Source organism: Salmo salar, chromosome ssa25 (genome assembly GCF_905237065.1).
Source record: "Salmo salar chromosome ssa25, Ssal_v3.1, whole genome shotgun sequence".
In the NCBI taxonomy this organism is placed as follows: Eukaryota; Metazoa; Chordata; class Actinopteri; order Salmoniformes; family Salmonidae; genus Salmo; species Salmo salar.
The window spans coordinates 4,029,848-4,055,236 of NC_059466.1; the positions used below are offsets into that span (position 1 = coordinate 4,029,848).

General features: G+C 50.5%; 4 non-coding genes and 4 pseudogenes across 4 annotated transcripts; all 8 read right to left on the bottom strand.

The window, feature by feature from the left end:
- Nucleotides 1-3,602: 3,602 nt before the first annotated feature.
- Nucleotides 3,603-3,719, bottom strand: LOC123730609 (U5 spliceosomal RNA). The gene has a single exon (XR_006762044.1). It is a non-coding gene; the product is annotated as a U5 spliceosomal RNA (small nuclear RNA).
- Nucleotides 3,720-4,207: 488 nt separating this feature from the next.
- On the bottom strand, nt 4,208-4,384 carry LOC123730702 (uncharacterized; annotated as a pseudogene).
- Nucleotides 4,385-10,112: 5,728 nt separating this feature from the next.
- Nucleotides 10,113-10,229, bottom strand: LOC123730648 (U5 spliceosomal RNA). The gene has a single exon (XR_006762083.1). It is a non-coding gene; the product is annotated as a U5 spliceosomal RNA (small nuclear RNA).
- Nucleotides 10,230-10,763: 534 nt separating this feature from the next.
- LOC123730584 (uncharacterized) lies at nt 10,764-10,940 on the bottom strand (annotated as a pseudogene).
- A 5,744-nt stretch (nt 10,941-16,684) lies between these two features.
- Nucleotides 16,685-16,800, bottom strand: LOC123730656 (U5 spliceosomal RNA). Its single transcript, XR_006762091.1, has one exon. It is a non-coding gene; the product is annotated as a U5 spliceosomal RNA (small nuclear RNA).
- Nucleotides 16,801-17,384: 584 nt separating this feature from the next.
- On the bottom strand, nt 17,385-17,565 carry LOC123730699 (uncharacterized; annotated as a pseudogene).
- Nucleotides 17,566-23,320: 5,755 nt separating this feature from the next.
- On the bottom strand, nt 23,321-23,437 carry LOC123730649 (U5 spliceosomal RNA). The gene has a single exon (XR_006762084.1). It is a non-coding gene; the product is annotated as a U5 spliceosomal RNA (small nuclear RNA).
- Nucleotides 23,438-23,923: 486 nt separating this feature from the next.
- LOC123730588 (uncharacterized) lies at nt 23,924-24,090 on the bottom strand (annotated as a pseudogene).
- Between the last annotated feature and the right edge of the window lie 1,299 nt (nt 24,091-25,389).

A 25,389-nucleotide genomic window follows, 5' to 3' on the forward strand; every position in this document is an offset into this window, starting at 1 on the left:
TATACCCCAAAACTTGAGATAAAACTCGGCCGGTAGCCCATCCATCCCAGGCACCTTCCCTTTTCCCATCCTCCTGAGAGCGCTCTCAACCTCCTCGAGGGAGATCTGAGCCTCCATCACATCTCTAATGCCCTCCGGCAATTGCAGGGACAAGTGTTCTAAAAACACATTTCCCTGCTCTACATCTATTTCCCTCTCCTTAAATAAACCTCGGAAATGATCAGTTGTTACCCTGACCATTTCCTCCGGTTTTCTAACTATGCTACCATCTTCTTTCCTCACCCCATACATTATCTTCCTACTCTGTCTGCCCCTAACCGACTTAAAGAACATAGCGGAACAAGTCTCATTGTGTTCTAAAAAGCCATTATGTGCTCGCTCCAGGAAAACTCGAGCCTTCCGCTCCTGCAGCTCCCTGAGCTGCGCCTTCAGGGCTGTGGATCTCTCCCAGTCAAACGACCCGCCGAGGTTGCCTGCCTCGTACTCGAGTTCGAGCAACCTTTGGATACGATCCACCTCCCTCCTTTCCTCCCTTTTTGTCCTTTTACAATAACCTATTATAAAAGCCCTAATCCTCACCTTAACTAAATCCCACCACTCTAAAACCCCCTCGCACATGGACCGGAGGCCTTCAAGCCCCGAAAGAAACCAAAAAGGCGTCAACGAAAGCTTGCTCCTCCAGCACATCCCGATCTAATTTCCAGTACCCCCCTACCGAAGAGGCAGACTGGCGACCCCACCTGCAGGAGCACCCCGTCGTGATCTGAAAAGAACACAGGCAACAGCCGCCCAGACAACTGACCCAAAGACCTGGATAGGAAAATATAGTCGAGCCTCCGCGCAACCCCCGGGAGTTGCGCCATGTGGGACCCGCCATTGTCGGAGTAGTGTGCAGGCCTCCATCAACCAGACCATGGCAAGCCATTAGCCCGGTGATGGCGCCTGCACTTCTATCCCCCACTAACCCTAAATCTATGTTAAAATCCCCTCCTATCACCAAGTGCCTATTTGTAACACACAGGGGCGTCAGACAGTCCACCATCTCCCTCCTGTCTGCCGCCACCTGTGGCCCGTACACCCCACTAATCTAAACCTACAATCCCTTAGCGTGACATCCACCCCCCAAAACCCTCCCCTGCATAACCACAAAAGAACCCTCCACCTTTACCTCCCTGTGCCCACACAAAATTCCCACCCCCGTTGAATGTACCCCGCCTATACCCCAAAATGACTCCCCCCTTATCCCACTCCCTCTTAAACCTATTCACATCCCCTCCATCCCTCAGGTGAACCTCCTGTAAAAAACAAAAATCAAAACCCACACCCTCCAAATAACTAAAAACCGCCCTCCTCTTAACAAAATCCCTTAAACCCCTTACATTTAAACTAACGAACGTAAAATTAGACCCCATGAATAAAAATTAAAAACAAAACAACATCCTACACCCAACTACTAAACACAAACAGAAAACAAAAACAGGAGGCTCACCCGATGCTCCCCTGCTTCATCTCCACCGGCAGGAACGTCATCTCCTCTCCCGACGTCCCCCGTCTTCCTCCATTTCCCCAATCCAGGATGCCGGAATGGTATTAGGCACCGAGTGCCCTGCATCCTGGATTGTCCATCCAAACCCTCCATTTCATCTGCCCCACATCTTGCTGGGCAAAGAATATTTGAGTCCGTGTCTCCAAACAGGGATTGTGATTCTCCCCCTGCTGCCCAACCCTGAGCCACGACCGGGGAATCCAAAACCACCAGTAGTTCAGCACCTGGGGGAGCCAGCGAGGACATAGATGATTCCTCACCTCCTTTTTCACCCATTGGCCTCTTGGCCTCCCCCTCCTCACCGCTCTCCCTCTTGCTTTCTGTGGCGTGCACCCTCCTCCTTCCTTTCCTCTTCAGTGTAGGCGGTAGAGGCAGCACATGGGAGACATCTCCCCCCCTCTCCGCCAGCTCCTCCACCATCCCCCTCATTTCTTCCACCAATGCACTAGCCACCCCCCTTCCCCCCCAATCCTTCCCTTCATCTCCCCTCTCCTCCTCTCCCTCTGGTCCTGTCGCTGCTCCTTTCACCACTTCCTCTTTCTCCGCCGTCACCGTCTCCTGCCTCTCCACTCCCTCTGCTCCTGTCGCTTTCTGCCCCTCCTCTCCTTCTGCCCCATCCTTCTCAACCCTTTGCTCCTCTCCTCCCTGTGCCTCCTTTCTTCCTTCCTCCTCCCGTGTAGATCCTTCTTCTGGGCCTGTCCTGGTGTCCGGGCCCCCTCTTCCTCCACCCCCTGCTCCCCCCCCGGCTGCAGACGCGTATGACCTCTGACGAGCCCGGCAATCCCGCCACAGGTGTGCTGATGAGCCACACCCATGGCACGCCTTAGGCTCGTCGCATTCCTTAGCCTCGTGCTCACCTGATCCGCAGAATCTACACTTCCTGATGCCTCCGCACGAGGCCAAGGTATGTCCTTAGGCCATACAACGCCTGCAGAACGGAGGCTGACGGGCATAGTACAATGTCCCCCCTGTCAGCCCCCCAGGAGAACATTGCAGGGGGATGGAGGTATCCTCCCAGGCCCTTTGGGTCTTCTTTAAGGAGAGCCTGGAAGCTTCTTCTCCCATTCCAGAATCCGAGAGAGTCCTTGAGGTGCCTTGCTGAGGAGATATTCTCCATATACCGCCCCAGGAAGGCCCTCACATCTTCGTCCTTAACGTGTGGGTTATACATATTTACAGTCACCACTCGGAAATTGTTTTTCGCCAGGCTGGTGACTGCATAATGGCCCAACGGCTTTGCCTCTCCCACTTCTTTTACCTTCTTCATTGTCTCCTCATGCTGCTCCTCAGTATAGAGGGTCACATCGAATGCCCCCCTCCATCAGGTTCCCTTGAAGACAGAATACTTCCTTCACCGTAAGCTTCAGGACTCCCATCAGGATCGTTCTCCCGAAGCTCTCTCTCCCAATCGGCTCCATTCCTTTCTCCTTCCATGTAAAACGTATGGAGTTCGCCTGGCCGATCCCGGGGACCATCCTGCTCGCTGTATTTCGTGCCATTTCTCCCCTGTAAATGGCGTACTTGAATAAACAAACAAAAAACGTCTCTCTTCAAAAAAAGAAACCGTTAAGAAAATTTGTTTTGGAAAACAGAAAAAATACCTGGTTCAACCAAAACTTCGTACGCCCTCCGGCCTTCGGCTTCCAGCTAAGCGAGCTTTGGGGCACCGCAGTACCAAGCTTGATCTTAGCCGGAAGGCCGAGAAGCGATAAACCACAAATTGACCCCTGCACCCGCCGGTCCCCGGGGGCCTCGGCAGACCTCATCGGTTTGGCAAAAGTTGGCTCCTCCTCACCCAACGCTTCCCTGGTGACAGGCGGGTGTGTTTTTTTTAAAAGTCGCTAATGCGTCGTTAGGTCACTAGCTCTTTAATCCTAGTGCGACTATTTGTTCAATGCCCGGCAAATACACCAGTCATCGTCGGGCTTGAACTCAATTGCCCGAGCGACTACTTTGAGTGGAAAAATACGCAGGTCGGTCAGCCGGCTTCAAGTCAAACGCCTGAGCAAAAAGTCTCGGCGTCATCTCTGTCAATTTCTCTTGAAACAAGATACCGGGCTCTGCCAGAAGCAAAGCCCTTCCAAAAATAAGTTGAACTCGTAAGTGTTCCTCTCCACGGAAGTCTTTAGTAAAAGGCGAAAGGCTTGTGCGTAATGAAGAGAAACCAGAGTCGTATGGAAGTCAGAGGTCGGGGCCCGAGACACACACGGTGCACTCTAGGCCGGGTCCCCGCGGGTGGTCCCCGAACCCACTCTTCCAAGTTTTCGAGGGCTGTGGGTAAAAAGTCACAGACAGACAGACAGACAGACAGACAGATAGACAATCCTGGTGAAGTGATTGTATTTTTGGGGGGGGCTCAAAAACACACACACACACACACACACACACACACACACACACACAATCCTGGTGAAGTGATTGTATTTTTTGGGGGGGCTCAAAAACACACACACACACACACACACACACACACACACACACACACACACTCCTGGCCAATGTTTTTTTTTAAAGTAAAATGGCGGGAAAACGGGGGACCCCCATGAAGGGGGCTTCGCACTTGTTTCAGTTTGGATGATTCTTCTTTTTTCATTCCTTCTCTTCTTCTGCTAGCTGTTTTACATAGCTTGGTGTATTTCTTTTTCCTTGACAATGGGAGAAAAGTGTTGCACCGTTCCCGGAGGTACTGCAATACCGGGTCGATGCGTGGAGCGGACGGAGCAAGCCCCATTTCCGACTCCCTGTTCGAAAAATCCATTTAATATGTAGTCCCCCGATGGGGGACGTATCAGATATTAAACTGATAAGAACAGATTTTTTTTTTTTTTGAAAAATAATTTATTACTTTCAAATGCCATTCATACAATACAAAATTATAATTTTCATCCAAACATAGCTAATGGCATTTTTAATTAATAAACAAAACCACAAACAAAAACCTCAGGGGAGCATCGTCCCTCCCCATCATTCCTACAAAATACCTTTCCCTATCTACCCTTCCCTAATCTATCCCGTTACAATCCTAAATTAAACCCAGCCCTAAACCCCCCTTCCACCTCTCCCGGGCAGCATGCTGCCCCACTTCCTCTCCTCCCTCTTCATCCTCCCCCTCAAATCTCCTTTCACAATGCCTTCCACCCCCAATCTCTCCCTGCCGTGACCATGTTCTGTCTGGCTTCCCACAGCCCCCGCTTAAAGAGGCTCATGAGAAGCCAGAGCAGAAACCTATCCCTATCCGTCCCCTCGCTCGCCCTACACCTCTCTCTAATCTAGCCCAAGTTAATACGAAATCCCCTCTAACCCTTCCTAACAACACCCGTGCCTTTGCCCATACTACTCCGGCAATGGCACAGTCCCAAAAGACATGGCGCACAGTCTCCTCCCTGCCACAAGAAGGTCTTGGGCAGGTGGGGATCGCGCCAAGCTATGCCGGTACATGGTGGAGCGCACCGGCAAACACTTGTGGAGGCTCAACCAATTCAGGTCCTTGAGCCTGTTGTCCAGACCCCGCGCCTGCACTCCTTCCCAGACCACTTCCGGGATGCCCACTACAGGTGCTGGACTTACTGCCCGTCTAACCTCCTCGTACAGGTGCCTGTGATCTAAACCTACTCGGGCGACTTCAACCTCGGGTGCGCACGCAACCACTTGGCCGCATGGCCAAAATGCCACGGCAGCTGTTCCGCCCGAGGACCCGTGTTAGACCACACCATTACGCTTCTCGCCTGATACGAGAAGAACACCCGCAGGAGGTAACCGGACGGGTGTAGTACTGGCTGAGCAAACTCCGCTAACAGAAAAGAAACAAAAATTGCGTCCAGCTTGAGGGGTAGATGTGGTACCCCCCTACCTCCCTCCCCGATGGGACAGATCATGCGTGCCCTGGCGACCCACTCGTACCTGCCACCCCACATGAACTGAAAAACTAGCCTCACTAGAGGCCTCCTCAGACAAGCCGGCAATGGGTAGATGTACGCCAAATACAAAAGAGATGGCAATACATCCACCTTGAGGACCAGGACCTTGCCCAAAAAAGACAAAGACCTAGCCCTCCACATCGCTAGCTTCCTCTGTACCACTGCGATGCCCATGTTCCAGTTCAGCGTCGCTGAGCCGGAGGTCTCAAAATGGACCCCGAGAATCCTCAGGGCCCCGTTACAGAGAGATAACCCTCCGGGCACATCCGTCCTACCACTCCATCTTCCGAAAAATTTAACGGAAGACTTCGCGTGGTTCAGAACCGCCCCCGACGCTCGGGTGAAATCCCCAAAAATGGCAAGGGACCTTATCAAGCACGAGTCCTTGCATAGCAGCAAGGAGGTGTCGTCGGCGTACTGTGTCAACTTGACACGGAGACCGCCACTTCCAGGGATCAGCAAGCCCTCCACCCCTGTGTCTGCCCTAATGGCAGCCCCCAGAGGCTCCATGTACAGAACGAAAAGGAGTGCCGAGAGCGGGCATCCCTGCCTGACCCCAGACGAGAGGTCAAAAACGTCCCCTAAGTGACTGTTAACGCTAACCCGGCACCCCGCTCCGACATATAAAGTACGGATCCATCCTATAAACTTTTCCCCAAATCCTAATCTACCTAACACCCTGAATAGAAATGATCTATTCACGCGATCAAAGGCTTTCGCCTGATCAAGCGCTGCTACCATTAAAGGCAGCCCTCTATCTTCTACCCAAGCGATGGAGTCCCTGATCAACTGTAGGTTCCACCTAATAGAGCGTCCCTCTACCCCACACGTCTGATCCTCGTGGACGACGTAGGGGAAGGGCTGTGCGCAACCGGTCTGCTAAGACCTTTGCTAAGAGTTTATAGTCTACACACAGCATGGTCAACGGCCGCCAGTTGCCAAGGTCGGTTGCTTCCCCTTCTTATAAAGAAGTGACAGCACACCGACAGCCATTGATCCCCCGGGACCCCCGTCTCCAGGATGGCCTTCAAGACTTCTAGGACCACCGGTCCAAGTATACCCCAAAACTTGAGATAAAACTCGGCCGGTAGCCCATCCATCCCAGGCACCTTCCCTTTTCCCATCCTCCTGAGAGCGCTCTCAACCTCCTCGAGGGAGATCTGAGCCTCCATCACATCTCTAATGCCCTCCGGCAATTGCAGGGACAAGTGTTCTAAAAACACATTTCCCTGCTCTACATCTATTTCCCTCTCCTTAAATAAACCTCGGAAATGATCAGTTGTTACCCTGACCATTTCCTCCGGTTTTCTAACTATGCTACCATCTTCTTTCCTCACCCCATACATTATCTTCCTACTCTGTCTGCCCCTAACCGACTTAAAGAACATAGCGGAACAAGTCTCATTGTGTTCTAAAAAGCCATTATGTGCTCGCTCCAGGAAAACTCGAGCCTTCCGCTCCTGCAGCTCCCTGAGCTGCGCCTTCAGGGCTGTGGATCTCTCCCAGTCAAACGACCCGCCGAGGTTGCCTGCCTCGTACTCGAGTTCGAGCAACCTTTGGATACGATCCACCTCCCTCCTTTCCTCCCTTTTTGTCCTTTTACAATAACCTATTATAAAAGCCCTAATCCTCACCTTAACTAAATCCCACCACTCTAAAACCCCTCGCACATGGACCGGAGGCCTTCAAGCCCCGAAAGAAACCAAAAAGGCGTCAACGAAAGCTTGCTCCTCCAGCACATCCCGATCTAATTTCCAGTACCCCCTACCGAAGAGGCAGACTGGCGACCCCACCTGCAGGAGCACCCCGTCGTGATCTGAAAAGAACACAGGCAACAGCCGCCCAGACAACTGACCCAAAGACCTGGATAGGAAAATATAGTCGAGCCTCCGCGCAACCCCCCGGGAGTTGCGCCATGTGGGACCCGCCATTGTCGGAGTAGTGTGCAGGCCTCCATCAACCAGACCATGGCAAGCCATTAGCCCGGTGATGGCGCCTGCACTTCTATCCCCCACTAACCCTAAATCTATGTTAAAATCCCCTCCTATCACCAAGTGCCTATTTGTAACACACAGGGGCGCCAGACAGTCCACCATCTCCCTCCTGTCTGCCGCCACCTGTGGCCCGTACACCCCCACTAATCTAAACCTACAATCCCTTAGCGTGACATCCACCCCCAAAACCCTCCCCTGCATAACCACAAAAGAACCCTCCACCTTTACCTCCCTGTGCCCACACAAAATTCCCACCCCGTTGAATGTACCCCGCCTATACCCCAAAATGACTCCCCCTTATCCCACTCCCTCTTAAACCTATTCACATCCCCTCCATCCCTCAGGTGAACCTCCTGTAAAAACAAAATCAAAACCCACACCCTCCAAATAACTAAAACCGCCCTCCTCTTAACAAAATCCCTTAAACCCCTTACATTTAAACTAACGAACGTAAAATTAGACCCCATGAATAAAAATTAAAAACAAAACAACATCCTACACCCAACTACTAAACACAAACAGAAAACAAAAACAGGAGGCTCACCCGATGCTCCCCTGCTTCATCTCCACCGGCAGGAACGTCATCTCCTCTCCCGACGTCCCCCCGTCTTCCTCCATTTCCCCAATCCAGGATGCCGGAATGGTATTAGGCACCCGAGTGCCCTGCATCCTGGATTGTCCATCCAAACCCTCCATTTCATCTGCCCCACATCTTGCTGGGCAAAGAATATTTGAGTCCGTGTCTCCAAACAGGGATTGTGATTCTCCCCCTGCTGCCCAACCCTGAGCCACGACCGGGGAATCCAAAACCACCAGTAGTTCAGCACCTGGGGGAGCCAGCGAGGACATAGATGATTCCTCACCTCCTTTTTCACCCATTGGCCTCTTGGCCTCCCCCTCCTCACCGCTCTCCCTCTTGCTTTCTGTGGCGTGCACCCTCCTCCTTCCTTTCCTCTTCAGTGTAGGCGGTAGAGGCAGCACATGGGAGACATCTCCCCCCTCTCCGCCAGCTCCTCCACCATCCCCCTCATTTCTTCCACCAATGCACTAGCCACCCCCCCTTCCCCCCAATCCTTCCCTTCATCTCCCCTCTCCTCCTCTCCCTCTGGTCCTGTCGCTGCTCCTTTCACCACTTCCTCTTTCTCCGCCGTCACCGTCTCCTGCCTCTCCACTCCCTCTGCTCCTGTCGCTTTCTGCCCCTCCTCTCCTTCTGCCCCATCCTTCTCAACCCTTTGCTCCTCTCCTCCCTGTGCCTCCTTTCTTCCTTCCTCCTCCCGTGTAGATCCTTCTTCTGGGCCTGTCCTGGTGTCCGGGCCCCCTCTTCCTCCACCCCTGCTCCCCCCCCGGCTGCAGACGCGTATGACCTCTGACGAGCCCGGCAATCCCGCCACAGGTGTGCTGATGAGCCACACCCATGGCACGCCTTAGGCTCGTCGCATTCCTTAGCCTCGTGCTCACCTGATCCGCAGAATCTACACTTCCTGATGCCTCCGCACGAGGCCAAGGTATGTCCTTAGGCCATACAACGCCTGCAGAACGGAGGCTGACGGGCATAGTACAATGTCCCCCTGTCAGCCCCCCAGGGAGAACATTGCAGGGGGATGGAGGTATCCTCCCAGGCCCTTTGGGTCTTCTTTAAGGAGAGCCTGGAAGCTTCTTCTCCCATTCCAGAATCCGAGAGAGTCCTTGAGGTGCCTTGCTGAGGAGATATTCTCCATATACCGCCCCAGGAAGGCCCTCACATCTTCGTCCTTAACGTGTGGGTTATACATATTTACAGTCACCACTCGGAAATTGTTTTTCGCCAGGCTGGTGACTGCATAATGGCCCAACGGCTTTGCCTCTCCCACTTCTTTTACCTTCTTCATTGTCTCCTCATGCTGCTCCTCAGTATAGAGGGTCACATCGAATGCCCCCCTCCATCAGGTTCCCTTGAAGACAGAATACTTCCTTCACCGTAAGCTTCAGGACTCCCATCAGGATCGTTCTCCCGAAGCTCTCTCTCCCAATCGGCTCCATTCCTTTCTCCTTCCATGTAAAACGTATGGAGTTCGCCTGGCCGATCCCGGGGACCATCCTGCTCGCTGTATTTCGTGCCATTTCTCCCCTGTAAATGGCGTACTTGAATAAACAAAAAAACGTCTCTCTTCAAAAAAAAGAAACCGTTAAGAAAATTTGTTTTGGAAAACAGAAAAAATACCTGGTTCAACCAAAACTTCGTACGCCCTCCGGCCTTCGGCTTCCAGCTAAGCGAGCTTTGGGGCACCGCAGTACCAAGCTTGATCTTAGCCGGAAGGCCGAGAAGCGATAAACCACAAATTGACCCCTGCACCCGCCGGCCCCGGGGCCTCGGCAGACCTCATCGGTTTGGCAAAAGTTGGCTCCTCCTCACCCAACGCTTCCCTGGTGACAGGCGGGTGTGTTTTTTTTTAAAAGTCGCTAATGCGTCGTTAGGTCACTAGCTCTTTAATCCTAGTGCGACTATTTGTTCAATGCCCGGCAAATACACCAGTCATCGTCGGGCTTGAACTCAATTGCCCGAGCGACTACTTTGAGTGGAAAAAATACGCAGGTCGGTCAGCCGGCTTCAAGTCAAACGCCTGAGCAAAAAGTCTCGGCGTCATCTCTGTCAATTTCTCTTGAAACAAGATACCGGGCTCTGCCAGAAGCAAAGCCCTTCCAAAAATACGTTGAACTCGTAAGTGTTCCTCTCCACGGAAGTCTTTAGTAAAAGGCGAAAGGCTTGTGCGTAATGAAGAGAAACCAGAGTCGTATGGAAGTCAGAGGTCGGGGCCCGAGACACACACGGTGCACTCTAGGCCGGGTCCCCGCGGGTGGTCCCCGAACCCACTCTTCCAAGTTTTCGAGGGCTGTGGGTAAAAAGTCACAGACAGACAGACAGACAGACAGACAGACAGACAGACAGACAGATAGACAATCCTGGTGAAGTGATTGTATTTTTGGGGGGGGCTCAAAAACACACACACACACACACACAATCCTGGTGAAGTGATTGTATTTTTTGGGGGGGGCTCAAAAACACACACACACACACACACACACACACACACACACACACAATCCTGGTGAAGTGATTGTATTTTTTGGGGGGGCTCAAAAACACACACACACACTCCTGGCCAATGTTATTTATTTTTTTAAGTAAAATGGCGGGAAAACGGGGACCCCCATGAAGGGGCTTCGCACTTGTTTCAGTTTGGATGATTCTTCTTTTTCATTCCTTCTCTTCTTCTGCTAGCTGTTTTACATAGCTTGGTGTATTTCTTTTCCTTGACAATGGGAGAAAAGTGTTGCACCGTTCCCGGAGGTACTGCAATACCGGTCGATGCGTGGAGCGGACGGAGCAAGCCCCATTTCCGACTCCCTGTTCGAAAAATCCATTTAATATGTAGTCCCCCGATGGGGGACGTATCAGATATTAAACTGATAAGAACAGATTTTTTTTTTGAAAAAATAATTTATTACATTCAATGCCATTCATACAATACAAAACAATACAAACTCATATATTCCATCCAAACACAAATAATAATGGCATTTTTAATTCAAAACCAAACGAAAACCCAAAACAAAAACTCAGGGGAGCATCATCCCTCCCCGTCATCCTAAACACTAACTTTCCCTATCTTCCCGTCCCTAATCTAAAATAACCCCAGCCCTAATCCCCCTTCCATCTCTCCCGGGCAGCATGCTGCCCCCACTTCCTCTCCTCCCTCTTCATCCTCCCTCTCAAATCTCCTTCCACCCTCCTCACTATTCCTTCCACCCCCCAATCTTTCCCTGTCTTAACCATGTTCTGCCTGGCTTCCCACAGCCCCCGCTTAAAGAGGCTCATGAGAAGCCAGAGCAGAAACCTATCCCTATCCGTCCCCCTCGCTCTCCCTACACCTCTCTCTAGCCTAGCCCAAGTCAAAACAAAATCCCCTCTAACCCTTCCTAACAACACCCGTGCCTTTGCCCACACTACTCCGGCAATGGCACAGTCCCAAAAGACATGGCGCACAGTCTCCTCCCTGCCACAAGAAAGCCTTGGGCAGGTGGGGGATCGCGCCAAGCTATGCCGGTACATGGTGGAGCGTACCGGCAAACACTTGTGGAGGCTCAACCAATTCAGGTCCTTGAGCCTGTTGTCTAGACCCCGCGCCTGCACTCCCTCCCAGACCACCGCTGGGATGCCCACTACAGGTGCCGGACTTACTGCCCGTCTGACCTCCTCGTACAGGTGCCTGTGGTCTAAACCTACTCGGGCAACTTCAACCTCGGGGTGTGCACGCAGCCACTTGGCCCCATGACCAAAGTGCCACGGCAGCTGTTCCGCCCGAGGACCCGTGTTAGACCACACCATTACGCTTCTCGCCTGATACGAGAAGAACACCCGCAGGAGGTAACCGGACGGGTGTAGTACTGGCTGAGCAAGCTCCGTCAACAGAAAGGAAACAAAAATTGCGTCCAGCTTGAGGGGGAGATGTGGTACCCCCCTACCTCCCTCCCCCGATGGGACAGATCATGCGTGCCCTGGCGACCCACTCGTACCTGCCACCCCACATGAACTGAAACACCAGCCTCACTAGATGCCTCCTCAGACAAGCCGGCAATGGGTAGATGTACGCCAAGTACAATAGAGATGGCAATACATCCACCTTGAGAACCAGGACCTTGCCTAAAAAGGACAACGACCTAGCCCTCCACATTGCTAGCTTCTTCTGTACCACTGCGATGCCCATGTTCCAGTTCAGCGTCGCTGAGCCGGGAGGTCTCAAAATGGACCCCGAGTATCCTCAGGGCCCCGTTACAGAGAGATAACCCTCCGGGCACATCCGTCCTACCACTCCATCTTCCGAAAAACTTAACGGAAGACTTCGCGTGGTTAAGAACCGCCCCCGACGCTCGGGTGAAGTCCCCAATGATGGCAAGGGACCTTGTCAGGCACAAGTCCTTGCAAAGCAGCAAGGAGGTGTCGTCGGCGTACTGTGTCAACTTTACACGGAGACCGCCACTTCCAGGAATCAGCAAGCCTTCCACCCCTGTGTCTGCCCTAATGGCAGCCCCCCAGAGGCTCCATGTACAGAACGAAAAGGAGTGCCGAGAGCGGGCATCCCTGCCTGACCCCAGACGAGAGGTCAAAACGTCACCTAAGTGACTGTTTACACTAACTCGGCACCCTGCTCCGACATATAATGTACGGATCCATCCTATAAACTTCTCCCCAAATCCTAATCTACCTAACACCCTGAATAGAAAGGATCTATTCACGCGATCAAAGGCTTTCGCCTGATCTAGCGCTGCTACCATTAAAGGCAGCCCCCTATCTTCTACCCAAGCGATGGAGTCCCTGATCAACTGTAGGTTCCATCTGATCGAGCGACCCTCTACCCCGCACGTCTGATCCTCATGGACGACGTAGGGAAGGGCTGTGCGTAACCGGTCCGCTAAAACCTTTGCAAGTAGCTTGTAATCTACGCACAGCATGGTCAACGGCCGCCAGTTGCCAAGGTCAGTTGCTTCCCCCTTCTTATAAAGAAGTGACAGCACACCGACCGCCATTGATCCCCCCGGGACCCCCGTCTCAAGGATGGCCTTCAAGACTTCGAGAACCACTGGTCCAAGTACACCCCAAAACTTGAGGTAAAACTCGGCCGGCAGCCCATCCATCCCAGGCACCTTCCCTTTTCCCATCCTCCTGAGAGCGCTCTCAACCTCCTCGAGGGAGATCTGAGCCTCCATCGCATCTCTAATGTCCTCCGGCAATCGCCGGGACAAGTGTTCTAAAAACACATTTCCCTGCTCTACATCTATTACCCTCTCTTTAAATAAACCTCGGAAATGATCAGTTGTCACCCTGACCATTTCCTCCGGTTTTCTAACTATGCTATCATCTTCTTTCCTCACCCCATGCATTATCTTCCTACTCTGTCTGCCCCTAACCGACTTAAAGAACATAGCGGAACAAGTCTCATTATGTTCTAGAAAGCCATTATGCGCACGCTCCAGGAAAGCTCGAGCCTTCCGCTCCTGCAGCTCCCTGAGCTGCGCCTTCAGGTCAGTGGATCTCTCCCAGTCAATCGACCCGCCGAGGTTGCCTGCCTCGTACTCGAGTTCGAGCAACCTTTGGATACGATCCACCTCCCTCCTTTCCTCCCTTTTTTCCTCTTACAATATCCTATTATAAAAGCCCTAATCCTTACCTTAACTAAATCCCACCACTCTAACACCCCTCGCACATGGACCGGAGGCCTTCAAGCCCCGAAAGAAACCAAAAAGGTGTCAACGAAAGCTTGCTCCTCCAGCACATCCCGATCTAATTTCCAGTACCCCCTACCGAAGAGGCAGACTGGCGACCCCACCTGCAGGAGCACCCCGTCGTGGTCTGAAAAGAACACAGGCAACAGCCGCCCAGACAACCGACCCAAAGACCTAGATAGGAAAATGTAGTCGAGCCTCCGCGCAACCCCCTGGAGTTGCGCCATGTGGGACCAGCCATTGTCGGAGTAGTGTGCAGGCCTCCATCAACCAGACCATGGCAAGCCATTAGTCCGGTGATGGCGCCTGCACTGCTATCCCCCACTAATCCTAAATCTATATTAAAATCCCCTCCTATCACCAAGTGCCTATTTGTGACACACAGGGGCGCCAGACAGTCCACCATCTCCCTCCTGTCTGCCGCCACCTGTGGCCCGTACACCCCACTAATCTAAACCTACAATCCCTTAGCGTGACATCCACCCCCAAAACCCTCCCCTGCATAACCACAAATGATCCCTCCACCTTTACCTCCCTGTGCCCACACAAAATTCCTACCCCTGTCGAATGTACCCCGCCTATACCCCAAACTGATTCCCCCTTATCCCACTCCCTCTTAAACCTATCAACATCCCCTCCATCCCTCAGGTTAACCTCCTGTAAAAAACAGAAATCAAAACCCACACCCTCCAAATAACTAAACACCGCCCTCCTCTTAACAGAATCCCTCAAACCCCTCACATTTAAACTAACAAAAATAATAGATGGCTCCATAACACGAAAATTATTAAATAAAATCCATAACCATCACCCATCTACTAAACCCACAAAGAAAATAAAAACAGGAGGCTCACCCGATGCTCCCCTGCTCCCTCTCCACCGGCAGGGACGTCATCTCTCCTCCCAACGTCCCCCGTCTTCCTCCATCTGTCCAACCCAGGATGCAGGAATGGTGTTAGGCTCCCGAGTGCCCTGCATCCTGGGCTGACCACCCACCTCCTCCATTTCCCCTGCTCCATAGCTGGCTGGGCAGAGAACAAGGGACCCCGTGTCCCCAAACAGGGACTGCGATCCTCCCCCAGATGACCAACCCTGAGCCACGCTTGGGGGGTCCAGCTCCACCATCAGTTGAGGGGTTTGGGAAACCAGCGAGCACACAGAGGTTTTTGCCGCTCCACCTCCCTTGTCCTCCATCACCCTCTTGGCCACCCCTCCCCCCCCACCACTCTCCCTCTTTCTGACCGTTGGGCTCCCCCTCGTCTTTCCTCTTTTCTTCGGTGTAGGCGGCGAAGGCGAAAGCTCTTCCCCCCTCCCCGCCAGCTCCTCCACCATCCCCCTCATTTCTTCCACCAAGGCGCTCGACATAAGGCTGTCTCCCCACTCCTTTGCTCCATCTCCCCCCTCCTCCTCTCCTTCATGTCGTTCGGGTCCTGTTACCAACTCCTTCTCAGTCCCCTCTCCTTCCGTTTTTGCCGTTTCTGTATCCCCCGCTCCCTTGCCTCCTTCTGCGTCTTTCCCCTCCTCTTCTTCCAGCTCTGCTGCTTCCGTCGCACTCCTGTCCTCCTCTCCTCCCACTGCTGCTTTCGGATCCTCCTCCTTCCGAGCAGCTGTTCCCTCTGGGCCCGAGCTTGTGTCTGTGCCTCCTCCTCTTCTTCCCCCATCCGCCGCTCTCGCTCCCCCCCCGGCTGCAGACGCGTATGACCTCTGACGAGCCGGGCAGTCCCGCCACAGGTGTGCTGACGAGCCACACCCGTGGCACGCCTTAGGCTCGTCAGATTCCTTAGCCTCGTGCTCACTTGATCCGCAGAATCGACATCTTCTTGTGCTGCACGAGGCCAGGATATGGCCGTAGGCCATACAACGCCTGCAAAAAGGAGGCTGACGGGCATAATATAACGTCCCCCTGTCAGCCCCCAGGGAGAACATAGCTGGAGGATGGAGGTAGCCACCCAACCCCTTTGGGTCCTCCCTGAGCAATCCTTGGAAACCTCTTCTCCCATTCCAAAAGCCCAGGGAGTCCCTGAGAAGCCTCGCTGAGGAGACATTGTTCATATACCGCCCCAGAAAGGCTCTCACTTCCTCGTCCTTGACATGTGGATTGTAAATATTTACAGTCACCACCCTGAAATTATTTTTAGCCAAACTTGTAACCTCATAGTTGCACATGGGCCTCGTAACTTCCACCGCCTTCACCTTCTTCATGATTTCTTCATGTTTATCCTCCGTGTAGAATGTTACGTCGTAGGCTTTCTCATTCGGGTTACCTTGGAGGCAGAGAACATCTTTAACGGCTAGTTTCAGGATGCCCATCAGGATGGTTCTCCCGAACGTCTCTCTTCCGAAAGGCTCCATCTCCTTGTTTTTCCATGCAAATCTTACGGTATTTGCTAACCCGCTCCCAGGAACCGACCTGTTTGGTGTGTTTTGCGCCATCTTGCCAAAAAAAAGCTCTCTTAACAAAGAAGCCAATGGAAAAAAGAAACCGGAAAACTGAAAAGTACCGATTACTGAAAACAACAAAATTTCCTCCCTCCTGCCTTCCTTCGACCTTTTGGCTCAGCGGGCTTTGGGGCACCTCGGTACCAAGCTTGATCTGAGCCAAAAGGCCGAGAAGCGATAACCCACAAATTGACCCCTGCACCCGCCGGGCCCCCGGGGGCCTCGGCAGACCTCATCGGTTTGGCAAAAGTTGGCTCCTCCTCACCCAACGCTTCCCTGGTGACAGGCGGGTGTGTTTTTTTTAAAAAGTCGCTAATGCGTCGTTAGGTCACTAGCTCTTTAATCCTAGTGCGACTATTTGTTCAATGCCCGGCAAATACACCAGTCATCGTCGGGCTTGAACTCAATTGCCCGAGCGACTACTTTGAGTGGAAAAAATACGCCGGTCGGTCAGCCGGCTTCAAGTCAAACGCCTGAGCAAAAGTCTCGGCGTCATCTCTGTCAATTTCTCTTGAAACAAGATACCGGGCTCTGCTAGAAACAAAGCCCTTCCAAAATACGTTGAACTCGTAAGTGTTCCTCTCCACGGAAGTCTTTAGTAAAAGGCGAAAGGCTTGTGCGTAATGAAGAGAAACCAGAGTCGTATGGAAGTCAGAGGTCGGGGCCCGAGACACACACGGTGCACTCTAGGCCGGGTCCCCGGGGTGGTCCCCGAACCCACTCTTCCAAGTTTTTGAGGGCTGTGGGTAAAAAGTCACAGACAGACAGACAGACAGACAGACAGATAGACAATCCTGGTGAAGTGATTGTATTTTTGGGGGGCTCAAAACACACACACACACAATCCTGGTGAAGTGATTGTATTTTTGGGGGGGGCTCAAAAACACACACACACACACACACACACACACACACAATCCTGGTGAAGTGATTGTATTTTTGGGGGGGGCTCAAAAACACACACACACACACACACACAATCCTGGTGAAGTGATTGTATTTTTTTTGGGGGGGCTCAAAAACACACACACACACACACACACTCCTGGCCAATGTATTTTTTTTTTTTTGTTTTTTTTAAAGTAAAATGGCGGAAAACGGGGACCCCCATGAAGGGGGCTTCGCACTTGTTTCAGTTTGGATGATTCTTCTTTTTCATTCCTTCTCTTCTTCTGCTAGCTGTTTTACATAGCTTGGTGTATTTCTTTTTCCTTGACAATGGGAGAAAAGTGTTGCACCGTTCCCGGAGGTACTGCAATACCGGGTCGATGCGTGGAGCGGACGGAGCAAGCCCCATTTCCGACTCCCTGTTCGAAAAATCCATTTAATATGTAGTCCCCCGATGGGGGACGTATCAGATATTAAACTGATAAGAACAGATTTTTTTTTTTTTTTACATAAAATATATTTATTACGTTCAATGCCTTTCAATACAAAACCATTTATCAATCAAAAATCATATCTAGGCATTTTTAAACTATAACACAAACACTAAACCCCAAAACAAAGACTCGTCTTCCCTTCCCACCTACAAACCAAAACCCATACCCACATCAAATACCCAAAGAAACTCACCCTATACTCCCGACCGACGGGGACGCCTCCTCCAGTCCTGACGCTCCTCCGTCGGCCACCATCCCCTCTCCCCTGGAAACACCACCAATACCCGGCACACCCACACTCTGTGTCTTGTGCCCCCCACTCAAATCCACCACCCCCTCCTCCGGGCTCCGGCTCGAGCACCCCATGTCCCCAAACAGGAAACTTTCTCCTTCCTCCATTCCCCATTCCTTGGCCATGCCTGGTAGGTCCAGCTCTGCCAGGGGTGTAAACGAACATGAAGGAGAGGGAGCCCACGAGGGCCCTAAAACCTCTCCCCCCTGCTCCCCCACACCCCCTTTTTTACCACCCTTCCTCCTCCTACTGTCCGGTCGCTCCCACGTCTTTGGCCTCTTTATAGGTGGAGGACGCAGCCAGGAACATCCCTGTCTGCGTCCGACAGCCCCCTCGCTTCGTTCATATTGTCCGGCAGCCCCCCACCATCTCCCTCAGCTCCTCCACCCGTGATCTCACCTCTTTACTGTCCCCCCACTCCTTCACTCCTTCTCCTACTGGTCCCGCCACCACTGCCTTCTCTTTCTCCTCCCTTTCTGTCTCTTTCTTCTCCACCACCTTCTTCCCTGTCTCCTTCCTTTCTGTCTCTTTCTTCTCCACCACCTTCTTCCCTGTCTCCTTCCTTTCTGTCTCTTTCTCCTCCACCACCTTCTTCCGTCTCCTTCCTTTCTGTCTCTTTCTCCTCCACCACCTTCTTCCCAGTCTCCTTCCTTTCTGTCTCTTTCTCCTCCACCACCTTCTTCCCTCTCTCCTTCCTTTCTGTCTCTTTCTCCTCCACCACCTTCTTCCCTGTCTCCTTCCTTTCTATCTCTTTCTTCTCCACCGCCGTCTTCCCAGTCTCCTTCCTTTCTGTCTCTTTCTTCTCCACCACCTTCTTCCCTGTCTCCTTCCTTTCTGTCTCTTTCTTCTCCACCGCCGTCTTCTCTATCTTCTCCCTCTCTGTTTCCTTCTCCGTCGCCTTCTCCACCGCCGTCTTCTCCGACCCCTCCACTCTCTTATCTCCTTCCTCCTCCTGCTCCTTCTCTCCTTCAGCCGCCTGCTCCTCCTCTCCTTCAGCCTCCCGCCCCTCCGATTCCACCATGTCCACTTCTTCCTTTTCCTCTTCTGCTCCTGCTGTCGTTCTTTCCTTCTCCCGCCGTGCGTCCCTTTCCTCCGTTCCTGTTCCTGGCTCTTTGTCCCCTCCTCTTCTTCCCCCATCCCCGGCTCTCGCTCCCCCCCCAGCTGCAGACGCGTATGACCTCTGACGCGCCGGGCATTCACGCCACAGGTGTGTTAGCATGCCACACCCGTGACATGCCTTAGGCGCGTCACAGTCCCCCGCCCCGTGCTCCGCAGATCCACAATACCTGCACTTCTTTGTGCTGCAAGAGGCGAGGATATGACCGTAGGCCATACAACGCCTGCAGAACGGGGGCTGACGTGCATAATACAACGTCCCCCTGTCAGCCCCCAGGGAGAACATCGCCGGCGGATGGAGGTAGCCCCCCAACCCCCCAGGGTCCTCCCTGAGCAACGCCTGGAATCCTCTCTTCCCATCCCAGAAGCCCAGGGAGTCCCTGAGGAGCCTCGCCGAGGAGACATTGTCCATGTAACGCCCAAGGAACGTCCTCACCTCATCGTCCTGCACATGAGGGTTGTACATAGTAACCGTGACCACCCGGAAATTGGTTTTTCCCAGGCTGGTCACCTCGTAATGACACATTGGTCCATCCTTTCCCACTTCTCTCGCCCTCCTCATCACCTCCTCGTACTTGTCTTCTTTGTGAAGCGTCACGTCAAAAGCCACCTCCAGTGGGTTCGCCTGGAGGCACAACACTTCCCCCACCTGCAACTTTAGGATCCCAATCAATATTGTTCTCCCAAAGGTCTCCCTCCCAAACGGCTCCATCTCCTTGTTCCTCCAGGCGAACCTCACCGTGTTCGCTATGCCAATTCCAGGTATCTTGTTGGTACCATATCGAGCCATCTTCAAAACAAAAACAAAGGTTCCACTCCCTCGAAAAAGGCTCGCTTAAAATAAAGCCACTAGAAAAAATTCTTTTTACTGAAAATGGGGTGGGAAAAAACGTTTCCCACACTCCAAACCTTTCCTCCCCTCCGGCCTTCCTTCGACCTTTTGGCTCAGCGGGCTTTAGGGCACCTTGGTACCAAGCTTGTATCTGAGCCAAAAGGCCGAGAAGCGATAACCCACAAATTGACCCCTGCACCCAAGTACGAAGAAGAAAAAAAAAAGAAAGAAAAAAAAATAATAAATAAAATTGTATGAAAATGAAATGTATGCATTCACTACTGTAAGTCGCTCTGGATAAGAGCGTCTGCTAAATGACTAAAATGTAAAATGTAAATGTAATGCACCCGCCGGGCCCCCGGGGGCCTCGGCAGACCTCATCGGTTTGGCAAAAGTTGGCTCCTCCTCACCCAACGCTTCCCTGGTGACAGGCGGGTGTGTTTTTTTTTAAAAGTCGCTAATGCGTCGTTAGGTCACTAGCTCTGTTGGGGATCTTATCCCGATATCGGGATTCATTGTCAAGAGACCAGGGCGGGAAATTCAAAAACTGCAAGAATCTAATAATTTCAATTTCTCAAACAATCAACTATTTCTCACAATTTGAAAGATAAACATCTCCTAAATCCAACCACATTGTCCGATTTCAAAGAGGCTTTACGGCGAAAGCATGAAGTTAGGTTATGTTAGGAGAGTACATTGAAAATAGCTGTGTGTAATGTTTTGTCAATTCAAAGACAGGCGTCACCATAAGCGGATAACCAGCTAGAATTATGCACCAACCTTTGACAATCTTCCTCAGATGACACTCCTAAGACATTATGTTACACAATACATGCATTTTTTGTTCCATCAAGTTCATATTTATATCCAAAAACAGCATTTTACCGAAGCGGTGAAAATCAGATTTTTTTTTCTCTCAAATGCTTCCGGTGAACAACGTTACAAATCACAAAATTACTATTCGATAACATTGGTAAATTATATTATTGTCATTCAAATATTCATAGTTTAACATTTCGTAAATGCTACTGCAATGCCAGATTTCAAAATAACTTTACTGGGAAATCACAATTTGCAATAAACCGGGTGCTGTGCTAAGAACAATAGGCTAGGATATACAGGTTAGCACCATCTTGTACCCATGTAATATCAAAATTACTATTGTCAATATTCCCTTACCTTTGATTCTCTTCATCCATTGGCAATTCCACGCATCCCAGGTCCACTGCAAATGTGGTTTCTTTCAACAAAGTTCATAATTGATGTCCAAATAACTCCAAGTTGTTCCATGTTGTTAGCGCTTGGTAGGCTACTAAAAAGTAGCGGGGAAGTCACGGCGAAAAGTAAAAAAAATAATCTATTTACATTGTTCAAACATGTCAAACGTTGTTTAGCATCAATCTTTAGAGCCATTTTTAACCTCTTGGGGCTAGGTGGGACGCTAGCGTGCCACCTGTGGTGCACTCCATCAACAGCAGGTGCATTTCAAGAGCGGCAAATTTGAATCCAAATAAATGTCAAAATTCAAATTTTTCAAAAATACAACTATGTTACACCATTTGAAAGATAAACATCTCCTTAATCTAACCACGTTTTACGATTTCAAAAAGGTTTTACGGCGAAAGCATAAATTTAGAGTATGTTAGGACAGTACATTTACAAGAGTTGTGTGTAATGTTTTGTCAAGTCAAAGACAGGGTCACCAAAACCATAAAACCAGCTAAAATGATACACTAACCTTTTACAATCTCCATCAGATGACACTCCTAGGACATTATGTTAGACAATGCATGCATTTTTAGTTCTATCAAGTTCATATTTATATACAAAAACAGCGTTTTACTATGGCATTGATGTTGAGGAAATCGTTTCCCCCAATAACCGGCAGTCAAGTCAGCGTCAGAAATTAAATAATTAAAATTAGAAAACATTGTTAAAATATTATATTGTCATTTAAAGAATTATAGATTTACATCTTTTGAACGCAATCAACTTGCCAGATTTAAAAATAACCTTACTGGGAAATCACACTTTGCAATAATCTGAGCACTGTGCCCAGAAAAATACGCGTTTCGATACAGACTAGACGTCATGTTGGGGAGATCTAAAATCGAAAATACTATGTAAATAATCCATTACCTTTGATTCTCTTCATCAGATGTCACTTCCAGGTATCACAGGTCCATAACGAATGTAGTTTTGTTCAAAAAAGCTCATCATTTATGTCCAAAAATCTCCGTCTCGTTAGCACATGATGTAAGCCAGCCGGACTTCTCGTCATGAACGAGGGGAAAAAATATATTTCCGTTCGTTCAAACATGTCAAACGTTGTATAGCATAAATCATTAGGGCCTTTTTAACCAGAACATGAATAATATTCAAGGTGGACGAATGCATAGCCTTTTATAACGTATTGGAACGAGGGTACCCAACATGAAGTAGCGCGCCAGGTGTCTAATGGGACATCACCGTTCCATGGCTCTTGTTCGGTCAGATCTCCCTCCAGAAGACTCAAAACACTTTGTAAAGGCTGGTGACATCTAGTGGAAGCAATAGGAAGTGCCAAAATATTCCTAAACCCCTGTGTCTTTCAATGGGATAGCTTTAAAGTCAATACAACACATCAGGTATCCACTTCCTGTCAGAAAATGTCTCAGGGTTTTGCCTGCCAAATGAGTTCTGTTATACTCACAGACACCATTCAAACAGTTTTGGAAACTTTAGAGTGTTTTCTATCCATATATAATAAGTATATGCATATTCTAGTTACTGGGTAGGATTAGTAACCAGATTAAATCGGGTACATTTTTTTTATCCAGACGTGCAAATGCTGCCCCCTAGACCCAACAGGTTAACGTGAAACATCAGTAATGTTTCAACCCGACCTCTCCTGTGTCTTGAAAAACGTATCGCATCACATGATTGCGCAGGTGCAGCCAATAATGAAGTGACGACATCCCAGGGAGGTCAACTTCTCTTCCTTGCCATCCGGTCTCTGTTCATCATAGACGCTTCAAACAACTTTATAAAGATCGTTGACATCTAGTGGAAGCCGTAGGAGTTGCGAAATGAATCCTTTCTCACTATGGTATCTATAAAACAATGACACTAAATAGTACAGTCACAAAATTCAATTTTTTTTTGATCTATTTTTCACAGGTTTTTGCCTGCAATATGAGTTTTGTTATACTTACAGACACCATTCAAACTGTTTTAGAAAATTCAGAGTGTTTTCTATCCGAATGTGTTAATAATATGCATATCCTAGCTTCTGAGTTGGTGTAGGAGGCAGTTAAAAATGGGCACATATTTTTTTCAAAATTTCTCAATACTGCCCCCGAGCCCCAACAGGTTAATCCTAGTGCGACTATTTGTTCAATGCCCGGCAAATACACCAGTCATCGTCGGGCTTGAACTCAATTGCCCGAGCGACTACTTTGAGTGGAAAAAATACGCCGGTCGGTCAGCCGGCTTCAAGTCAAACGCCTGAGCAAAAAGTCTCGGCGTCATCTCTGTCAATTTCTCTTGAAACAAGATACCGGGCTCTGCCAGAAGCAAAGCCCTTCCAAAAATACGTTGAACTCGTAAGTGTTCCTCTCCACGGAAGTCTTTAGTAAAAGGCGAAAGGCTTGTGCGTAATGAAGAGAAACCAGAGTCGTATGGAAGTCAGAGGTCGGGGCCCGAGACACACACGGTGCACTCTAGGCCGGGTCCCCGAACCCACTCTTCCAAGTTTTCGAGGGCTGTGGGTAAAAAGTCACAGACAGACAATCCTGGTGAAGTGATTGTATTTTTGGGGGGGCTCAAAAACACACACACACACACACACACAATCCTGGTGAAGTGATTGTATTTTTTGGGGGGGGCTCAAAAACACACACACACACACACACACACACACACAATCCTGGTGAAGTGATTGTATTTTTTTGGGGGGGCTCAAAAACACACACACACACACACACTCCTGGCCAATGTTATTATTTTTTTTTTTTTAAGTAAAATGGCGGGAAAACGGGGGACCCCCATGAAGGGGGCTTCGCACTTGTTTCAGTTTGGATGATTCTTCTTTTTCATTCCTTCTCTTCTTCTGCTAGCTGTTTTACATAGCTTGGTGTATTTCTTTTCCTTGACAATGGGAGAAAAGTGTTGCACCGTTCCCGGAGGTACTGCAATACCGGGTCGATGCGTGGAGCGGACGGAGCAAGCCCCATTTCCGACTCCCTGTTCGAAAAATCCATTTAATATGTAGTCCCCCGATGGGGACGTATCAGATATTAAACTGATAAGAACAGATGATGATTAAAAGATTTTATTACTGTTCAAAAACATAAGCATAATAAACAAACCATCAACAATCATAATCATCACTTCCATTAAACTCAACACAAGGCATTTGAAATTTCAAAACAAATGAAACCCAAATTACAAATCAGGGGAGCATCTTCCCTCCCCCTCAACACCGACATAAACTAGATTCCTAAATCTCTATATTTCCCTATCTCCCCATACCTATCTTATTCCGTTTCCCTATTCCCTTTACCACAGTCCTAAACCCCCCTTCCACCTCTCCCGGGCTGCATGCTGCCCCCACTTCCTCTCCTCCCTCTTCATCCTCCCCCTCACATTTTCTTCCACCCTCCTCACTATCCCCTCCACTCCCCAATCTCTCCCTGTCTTTACCATGTTCTGTCTGGCTTCCCACAGCCCCCCGTTTAAAGAGGCTTATGAGAAGCCATAGTAGAAATCTGTCCCTTTCCGTCCCCCTCGCTCTCCCTACTCCTCTCTCTACCCGAGCCCACGACAAAATAAAATCCCCTCTTACCTTACCTAACAACACCCGTGCCCTAGCCCACACTACTCCGGCAAAGGCACAGTCCCAAAAGGCATGGCGCACTGTCTCCTCCCCGCCACAAGATGGTCTTGGGCAGGTGGGGGATCGCGCCAAGCTATGCCGGTACATAATGGAACGCACCGGCAAACACTTATGGAGGCTCAACCAATTCAGGTCCTTGAGCCTGTTGTCCAGACCCCGCGCCTGCACTCCCTCCCAGACCACTTCCGGGATACCCACCACAGGTGTCGGACACCCTCCCTGTCTGACCTCCTCGTACAGGTGCTTGTGGTCTAAACCTACTCGGGCAACTTCAACCTCGGGGTGCGCACGTAACCACTTGGCCGCGTGACCAAAGTGCCACGGCAGCTGTTCCGCCCGAGGACCCGTGTTAGACCACACCATTACGCTTCTCGCCTGGTATGAGAAGAACACCCGCAGGAGGTAACCGGACGGATGTACTACCGGATGAGCAAGCTCTGTCAACAAAAAGAAACAAAAATTGAGTCCAGCTTGAGGGGGAAGTGTGGTACCCCCCTACCTCCCTCCCCCGATGGGGCAAAGCATGCGTGCCCTGGCGACCCACTCGTACCTGCCACCCCACATGAACTGAAACACTAGCCTCACTAGAGGCCTCCTCAGACAAGCCGGCAATGGGTAGATGTACGCCAAATATAAAAGAGACGGCAATACATCCACCTTGAGGACCAGGACCTTGCCTACAAAAGACAACGACCTAGCCCTCCACATCGCTAGCTTCCTCTGTACCACTGCGA